The sequence below is a fragment of the Muscardinus avellanarius genome, assembly GCF_963383645.1.
Source record: "Muscardinus avellanarius genome assembly, chromosome: 3".
Lineage (NCBI taxonomy): Eukaryota > Metazoa > Chordata > Mammalia > Rodentia > Gliridae > Muscardinus > Muscardinus avellanarius.
The window spans coordinates 28,797,571-28,807,065 of record NC_137788.1 but is presented as its reverse complement, the minus strand read 5'-3'; positions in this window follow the sequence as shown (position 1 = coordinate 28,807,065).

The window sequence follows — 9,495 nt, the reverse complement described above, 5'->3', positions numbered from 1 at the left end:
CTTGAAAACCTCCTGTCTCAGCCTCCCAATATTGGGCCTATTTTTATTTATTTATTTTTTTGTGTGTGGTACTGGGGATTGAACCCAGGGGCATTTTCCCTCCACTCCCAGCTCTATTTTTATTTTCAAATAGGGTCTTGTTAGGTTAATGAGAGCCTATTTGTTAAAACTGTCTTTGAACCAGCAATCCTATCTCAGCCTCCCGTGTCCCACTATACCCAGTACATTAGCCCTTCTTACTTTCTTTGGGAACAGGGTCCTTCTAGGTTACTGAGAGTCTTGCTATGTGGTTGAGGATATTCTTGAACTTGCAATCCTCCTGTCTCAGCTTCTTAAGTACTGGGATTGTAAGTGTACACCCCATTCCCAGTTGCTTTTATTTTATTTTGCTGTGGTCCTGGGAATTAAACCCAGGGTACTCTATTACTGGGCTTCATTCTGGTCCTTTAATTTTATCTTGAGTCTTGTTAAGTCTCCCAGTCTGGCCTTGACCATGCAATCCTACTACCTCAGCTCTTTCTTTTTCTTTTCTTTTTTTTTGTGGTACTGGCATTCCTGAAAACACTTCTACCTCCGGGCTACACTCCCAGACCTATTTTATATTTTTATTTGGAAACAGGGTCTCTTATGCCAGAGAGGCTGGCTTTGAACCTGCGTGATCCTCCTGTCTCTACCTCCCAAGCGCGGGGATTACAAGCATGCGCCACCAAGCCCGGCTTTTTCTTCTTTCTTTCTTTCTTTCTTTCTTTCTTTCTTTCTTTCTTTCTTTCTTTCTTTCATTCATTTATTTTTTGCAGGTCTGGGGATGGAACCCAGGGGCATTTGACCTCCGAGCCACACCCCCTGACCTATTTTTATTCTTTAATTTGAAACAGGGTCTCACTAAGTTGCGGAGGGCCTCACTAAGTAGCTAAGGCTGTCGGCGAACCACGATCCTCCGGTTTCAGCCTCCCGAATGCTGGGATTACAAGCATGTGCCAGCATGCCCGACTATTTATTTTGAAACATGGTCTCACTGAGTTGCAGAGGGCTTCACTAAGTAGTTGAGGCTGTCCACAAACTCCGATCCTCTGGTCTTAGCCTCCTGAATACTGGAATTACAAGTATGTGCCACCACGCCTGGCTTAGTAAATTGATTTTTAACTCATCAACAGTTCTAAAATATAAAGTCTTCTGAGGTTAATTTAATCACATGTACTCACTACCCACTTCTATCTTCCAGTTATTCTCTCTGCCTCTCATATAAATAACCTGGGTTTAATCTCTAGTCTCTTGCCCATAGACACAACTAATAAATATCTTCTCTTAGCCAGGCTCAGACTTAGATACCAAGTACTGGGGGGGGGGGGGGAGTAGACACGCCCTGCTCTCATTATACATCATGTCTGCTTCTTCCCACCCACATTAAAATTTTCTTTTTTGGTAAACAGATAGCTAAAACCCAAAGTTACAGTATACAAGACTGTTGCACATTCATGCTTAAAAAGAATTCTAGGAGCCGGGCATGGTGGCACACGTTTGTAATCCCAGCATTCGGGAGGCTGAGACAAGAGGATAGCATTTGCAGACAGCCTCAGCTACTTAGTGAGGCCCTTTGCAACTCAGTGAGCCCGTTTAAAAAAAAAAAAAAAAAAGAAAGAAAGAGTCAGGCGTGGTGGCGCATGCTTGTAATCCCTGCACTTGGGAGGCTGAGACAGGAGGATAGGACAGGTTCGAAGTCAGCCTCAGCTACTCGGTGAGGCTCTCAGCAACTTAGTGAAACCCTGTTTCCAAATAAAGTATAAAGTAGATCTGAGAGTATAGCCCGGAGGTAGAAAGCCCCTGGGTTCCACCCCCAGTACTGCAAAAAAAAAAAAAAAAAAGAATAAAAAATAAGCGGGAGTGGTGGCGCACGCTTGTAATCCCAGCATTCAAAAGGCTGAGACAGGAGGATTGAGGTTTGCAGACAGCCTCAGCTACTTAGTAAGGCCCTCCATAACTTAGTGAGACCCTGTTTCAAAATAAAGAATAGAAAATAGGGTAGGGGGTGTAGCTCCGAGGTCAATTGCCCCTGGATTCCATCTCCAGATCCACAATAAATAAATAAATAAATAGAATAAACAATAGGACCGGGGGTATAGCTCGGAGGTAGAATGCCCTGGGTTCCATCCCCAGTACTGTAAAAAACAAAAACAAACAAACAAAAAATGGTACTTGTCTTTTTCATCAGGCATTTCATTCATATTTCACGTGTGTGTGTGTGTGTGTGTGTGTGTGTGTGTGTGTGTTACTGGAGGTTGAACCCAGGAACATTCTACCTTAGAGGTACAACCCCAGGTTCACTCTACATTTTTTTTTGTGTGTGTGTGTGTGGTACTGGGGATAAAACCCAGGGACCTTCTACCTCTGAGCTACACTCCCAGCCCTAATTTTGAAACAGGGTCTCACTGAGTTGCACAGGGCAACTCACTAAGTAGCTAAGGCTGGCGGCAAACCTGGATCCTCCTGTTTCAGCCTCCCAAATGCTGGGATTACAAGCCTGCACCACCACACCTGGCTCATTTTTTAATTTTTTGAGACAGAATCTTAAGTTGCTCAGGCTGGCCTAAACCTGTAATCTTTCTGTTTCTGCCTTTCATGTACTGGGGGTTATAAGCATGTGCTATCATACCCAGCTTCATATTTCATTTTCAAAATAAAAGTTTACTTTAGGTGTGGTGATATATACCTGTAATCTCAGTACTTGGGAGGCTGAAATGGGAGGATAGCAACTTTAAGGCAGCTTGGGAAACTTAGTGAGACCCTGTTTCAAAATAAAAAATGGGCTGGAGTATAGCTTGGAGGTAGAACTCCCCCTGGGATCAATCCCTAGTAACCCTCCCCCAAATTATCTTTTTCTTTCTTTCTTTTTTTTTTTTGCAGATCTGGGGATGGAACCCAGGAGCATTAGACCTCCGAGCTACACCCCTTGCCCTATTTTTTATTCTTTATTTTGAAACATGGCCTCATTAAGTTGCAGAGGACCTCACTAAGTAGTAGCTGAGGCTGTCCGCGAACCACGATCCTCCTGTCTCAGCCTCCCGAATGCTGGGATTACAAGCCAAATTATCTTAAAGAAACTAATAAACTGGTTGTAGTGGCACAGTCCTGCAATCCCAGTACTTGGGAGTCTGAGACAGAAGGATAGCAGGTTTGAGGCCAGCCTCAGTAACTTAGCAATAATGTGTTTCAAAATAAAAAATAAGAGCTGGGGGTATAGTTCAGAGGTAGACTGTCCCCAGGTTCAATCCATAATAAACAAAACAAAAAAGCTGGGCATGGTGGAGCTGGTTATACAAGTTATATAACTTGATGCATAAAGTTATACACCAACATTTAACGTTATAACTTGGTGTTATATACCAAATGTTAAGTATTTTGAAACCTCCAAAGCACTAACTTTTTTTTTTGGTGGTACTGGGGGTGGAACCCAGGGGTTTTCTACCTCCAGGCTATACTCCCAGACCTATTTTATATTTTATTTGGAAACAGGGTCTTACTAAGTTGCTGAGAGCCTAAGTAGCTGAGGCTGGCTTTGAACCTGTGAGATCCTCCAGTCTCAGCCTCCCAAGTGCTGGGATTACAAGCATGCACCACCACACCCAGCAAATAATTAACTTTTAAATGAACACAGACCTTCAGATAGTAGCCTTTCCAGACATAAGGGTGATTCTAGTTCAGTTCCTTATAACTCTGGGATTGCCCAGGAAGATTACAGATTTGCATCAATCCTTTTTGTGTGTGTGGTACTGGGAACTGAACCTAGGAGAATTCTATACCTTTGAGCTCCAGTCCTACTTTTAGAAACAGGGTCTCACCGTTGTTAGGGCCTCACTAAATTGCTGATGCTGGCCAGAAACTTGACTTCCTTTAGTGTCAGCCTCCCAAAATACTGGGATTACAGGCATGTGCCACCACACCTGGCTGTACCAATTCTTTATAGATTGTGGCTGGTATATGTTCCCTCACATAATCCCATAGATGAATTCACTAGTAAGTACATCTACTCCTCTCATGCTCTTGCTTTAATCTAGGAATTAAAGGGCAAAGTAGCTGGGTTGTATGGTACACACCTGTAATCCCAGTATTTGTGAGGCTAAGACATAAGGATTGCAAGTTTGAGGCCAGCCTCAGCAATTTGGTGAAACTCTGTTTCAAAATAAAAATAATGATGGTGCTCGCTTGAAATCCTAGTACTTGGGAGGCTGAGAAAGGAGGATCTTATGTTTGCAGTCAACCTCAGCAACTTGTGAGGCCCTCCGCAACTGAGACCCTATTTCAAAATAAAGAATAAAATAGGGCTGGCTGGGGTTTGAATGACTCTGGATTCAATCCCTAGTACAGCAAAAAATAAATGAAAAGGACTGGGGTGTATCTCAAGGTACAACCCTCCCTGGGTTCAACACTGGTACCTCCCCCACAAAGGCCAAAGTGTTGTAACAGAGTTCTTGTTATAAATTTTGGGTGCTTCTTTTGTCATGTATTTATGATAGAAAATACAAGGTACTCACAGATGCTATTAGTGATTCAACTCTATTTTTTTTTTTTTTAGTACTAGGGATTGAACCTGGAGGCATTCTACCTCTAGGTTACACCCCAACCTATTTTATTCTTTATTTTGAAAAAGGGTCTCAGTTGAGGAGGGCCTCACAAATTGCTGAGGCTGGCCACAAACCTGTGATCCTCCTGTCTCAGCCTCCTAAGTACTGGAATTACAAGCCTGCGCCACCACGCCCAACATCATTTAACTCTTAAAGCAAAAATTATTCAACTGGGCGTGGTGACGCACACTTGTAATCCCAGCATTCCAGAGGTTGAGACTGGAGGATTGCAGTTTGTAGACAGCCTCAGCTACTTAGTGAGGCCCTTTGCAACTCTGTGAGAACCTATTTCAAAATATAGAATAAAAAATAGGGCAGGGGGTGTGGCTCGGAGGTAGAAAGTCCCTGGGTTCCATCCCCAGTACCACAAAAAAGAAAAAAAAAAATTCACTTATCTACATCCAAACTTATAAAGTAGAAAACTAAAATGTTTTAATTGGTTCAGTTTAATTGGAAAGTATGTTTACACCGGATGTTGAAAAACATGAATAAATCAGTTTTCAAACACAAGCCCATGCAAACTAAGGTAGTCTAATGCAAAATGCCACGCATTCATCTAAATACGAATTCCTCTCAAAAATCAGTATTTGCAACAATTACGTTCTTTTTCTTTTTTTGCTTTTGCTTTTTTGTGGTGCTGGGGATAGAACTCCAGGGTTTCCTGTGCGCGCTAAAGAAGCGCTCTCCTACTTCTTGTTGGGACCTCGTGTGCCATTCAATTAGCAAAAATCTGGTTTCTTGGGAGGCTGAGACCCGGAGTATCGCGATTCGCGGACAGCCTCAGCTACTAAGTGAAGCCCTTTGCAACTCAGTGAGACCCGGTTTCAAAATAAAGAATAAAAATTAGGGCAGGAGGTGTTAGCTCGGTGGTCGAATGCCCCTGGGTTCCATCTCCAGACCCCCCCCCCCCGCAAAGGAAAAAAAAAGTGGTCAAAAGGAGAAAGCCAAATTACAACGCAAAAGAAGGCGGCAAAAATCCGTAGAAGTGGGAGGCCATGACCCCGATTCTCTGTGGGCGAGGTCAAGGAGCCGACCAGAGCCATCCAGGTCAGGGTTAAGTCCCCAGTTCCCGACCCCCCGGAGCCAGCATCCGTTTTCAGGCCGGGTCTCGAGAACCCCGGCACCACGCAGCGCCTCCTCCTACCTCAGGCAGGAATCGCTCTGCCCTCCCCGCGAACGCACAGGAGTAAAGACCGAAACCAGAGCCACAGGAGAAGGCTTACCAACTTCTCACCCGAGCGCGCGCCACAAGATGCTCCGGGCTCCTCGACGCCAGCTAGGCCCCGCCCCTTCCCGCCGGCCCAGGCCCCGCCCCTCCCGCCGACCAGGCCTCGCCCCTCCCGGCCAGGCCAGACCCCGCCTTTTCCCGCCGGCAGTCCCCGCCCCTTCCCTCGGACCAGGCCCCGCCCCTTCCCGCCCGCCTTCGCGGCCGAGCATGCGCAGTGTAGCGCGGCGACCTGCAGCCCTTCTGACCAAGTCCGCATCCGTGACCTTGGAAAGCCGAAGGAGGTGGGAAAGGACCTGCGAGGAGGCTGCATATCCTATCCACACTGCCCATATCAAGGAAGTTATCTTCAGCTGCTAGCGCATTCTGGTCCTCAAAGGCTGAAGCAGCGTTCTAGGGACTCGGAGCGCAGGCGGGCGATTTGATTGCCGGAATTTGAGGGATGACTCCAAATATGTGTGTGTATAAAATTTACGCTATTTAGCGCATAGTTCTATAACTTTTGACGAAATGTATGCAGTTATGTGACCATCGCCACAATCAAGATAAAGAACAGCCCCACCCCCCAAAAATTTCCAGGATCTCTTTATTTATTTTTTATTATTACTTTTTTTGGTGGTACTGGGGGTGGAACCCAGAGGCTTCCTACCTCCGGGCTATACTCCCAGACCTTTTTTATATTTTATTTGGAAACAGGGTCTCGCTAAGTTGCTGAGAGCCTCACTAAGTAGCTGAGGCTGGCTTCGAACCCGTGTGATCCCCCTGTCTCAGCCTCCCAAGTGCGGGGATTACAAGCATGCGCCACCACGCCGGGCTCTGGATCTCTTTAGTATCAGTCCTCATCCCTGAAACAAATTTACAGTACCTTAGGTTTACCATAGCCAGAGGCTGTATGAATGAAGTATACAGCTTGCAGCCTTTTGAGAAGGGCAACTTTTCACTTAGCATAATGAAATCCATATTTTTGTGTGTATCAGAAGTTTTATTTCTGAGTAGGATTCCATTGTATGGGGGGTACCGCTCCTGTTTGCCCTTCCTTGATTGAGGGATATTTAGATGGCTTTCCGTTTTGGGCGTCTATGAATAAAACCACTAGGAAGATTTGCAATAGCTTTTTTTTTTGGGGGGGGGGACTAAGGATGGAACCCAGGGGCATTCGATCTCTGAGCTACACCGCTTGCCCTATTTTTTATTCTTTATTTTGAAACAGGGTCTCACTGAGTTGCGAAGGGCCTAAGTGCTGAGGCTGTCCGCAAACCTCGATCCTCAGGTTTCAGCCTCCCAGATGCTGGGATTACAAGCATGTGCCACCATGCCAGGCTTTGCAGTAGCTTTTCATATGCACATAACTTCTTACTTTTCTTGAGTATGTGTACATAGGAGGGTGTAAGGATACAGTGAATAAACCCCTCAGTTTCTCCTGTTATACTCTAGCAACACAGTGCTGAGACAAAATGTGTGGAGATTTGCCCCCCTCCACATAATGCAAGCAGTGAATTTTGTGGTGATCACGAGCTGAATGTCTCTAATTTACTTCAGTTTGGATACTAACTACCTTAAGGATACCATCAGGTCCCATGGCTCTACAATTTACTAACAAAGTAATTGACTTGACAACTTCTATCCTTGAAGTGCTGATAAATATTAGTACTACTACTACTACTACTACTACTACTACTACTACTACTACTGTTTTTATGGTGCTGAGGATTGACCCCAGGGGCATCTACCCCTGAGCTACATCCCCAACCCTGTTGTATTTTTTACTTGGAAAAAGGTTCTCATCAACAAACCAAAAAGCCAAACAAAAAATCCCAGTGTGACTTAAAACCTGAGATTCTCTTCTCTCAGCTTCCCAGGTACTGGAATTATAGGTGAGTACCATCATGTCCCAGCTCGCTTCATTTATATTTTTAAGAGCCAAATTCTAAAATCATTTCATTCAAGCATGTGTAATCCCAGTACTTGGGAGGCAAAGACAGGTCATTGCAGGTTCAGAGCCAGCCTCAGCTACTACGTGAGGCCCTCCACAACTTAGTGACCCTGTTTCAAAGTAAAGAGTAAAAAATAAGGTTAGAGGTAGAGCTTGGAGGTAGGATGCCCCTAAGGTTTAATCCCAAATACTGTAAAAAACAAATAAGTAAAATTGCTTCGTCTAATTATCTCGCATGAATGGTTGCTGTGCTTTGGATCTGGAATGTCCCACAAAAGCTCGGATGTGAAAGGCAATCGAGCAATGTCCGGAAGTAAGGTTTCAGCCAGTGATTGGATCATGAGGGCTCTGACTTCATCAGTTCATCAAATGATAACTGGATGGGCTACTGGGAGGTGGAGTCCACCTGGAGGAGGTGGGTCACTGGGGATGTGCCTTGGCAAGATTTTCTTCTTCCTGGCCACCTCTTATCTCTTTGTTTCCTGGCTGGCATGAGCTGAGCAGCTTTCCACTGCCGTGCCCTGCTGCCATGATATTTCTGCCTTGGAGCCAGCTGACATGGGTGGAATATTCTGAAACAGTGAGCCAAATTAAATATTTCCTCCTCCCAGTTGTCCTCCTCAGGTATTTTGGTCACAGAGACAAAAAATCTGACTAACACACTGGCTTATCCATATAGCATACTTGGTTTCAAGTAATATATAATCCAACTTTAGTGGATTTAAGCAATAAAGGGACCCTGAAACTGAAAAGTATAAAAAGAGGATAAGTTGTATAGTTGGCTCTGTGAGGGTATTTTGGGGGTAATTATCTCACCTCTACGTGTGTGTGTGTGTGTGTGTGTGTGTGTGTGTGGCACTGGGGATGGAACCCAGGGGCATTCTACCTCTGAGCTACACCCCCAGCCCTGTTTTTTATTTTTTATTTTGAAACAGTCTCACTAAGTTGCGGAGGGCCTAAGTAGCTGAGGCTGGTCGGAAATGTGATCATCCTGTTCAGTCTCCCAACTACTAGGATTACAAGCGTGCGCCGTCATGCTCGGCTACATCCACCTTCTTTGATTTGCTTTATTCTCCAGTTGGCTCCCTCCTTGACATAAGGTGGTTACCATGAAACATACTTTCTCATTCATAACCAGGAAGAGAAAGGGTATTTCTTTTCACACCTATTGGACCACTTGCCTATCTGGGATCTTGTGCCGCTTCTAAACCAATTAGAATGGTATGGAACCTAGAACACTGAATTACCAGTTAAGGCCCACCATTGAATTTGGAGGTAGTATCAATCCCATTCAATGTGAATGGCTGCCACCGAGTACAGTTTAAATGAAAGATTGCGTAAGTGGCACCAAGTACATTTTGTTTATTTATTTACTTACTTATTTATTTATTTATTTATTTACTTTTTCTTGGTGCTGTGGATTGAACTCAGGGGCGTTCTATCTCCTAGCTAGACCCCCAGCCTTATTTTATTATTTTATTAAAAATTTTTTTTGTGTGTGGAACTGGGGATAGAACCCAGGGGCCTTCTACCTCCAGGTTACACCCCCAGGACTTATTTTATATTTGGCAACAGGGTCTCTACGTTGCTGAAAGCCTCACTAAGTAGCCGAGGCTGGCTTTGAACCTGGGCGATCCTCCTGTATCAGCCTCCCAAGTACTGGGATTGCAAGTGAGGACCATCATGCCCAGCTTATTTTTTTTTTTTTAATTTATTTT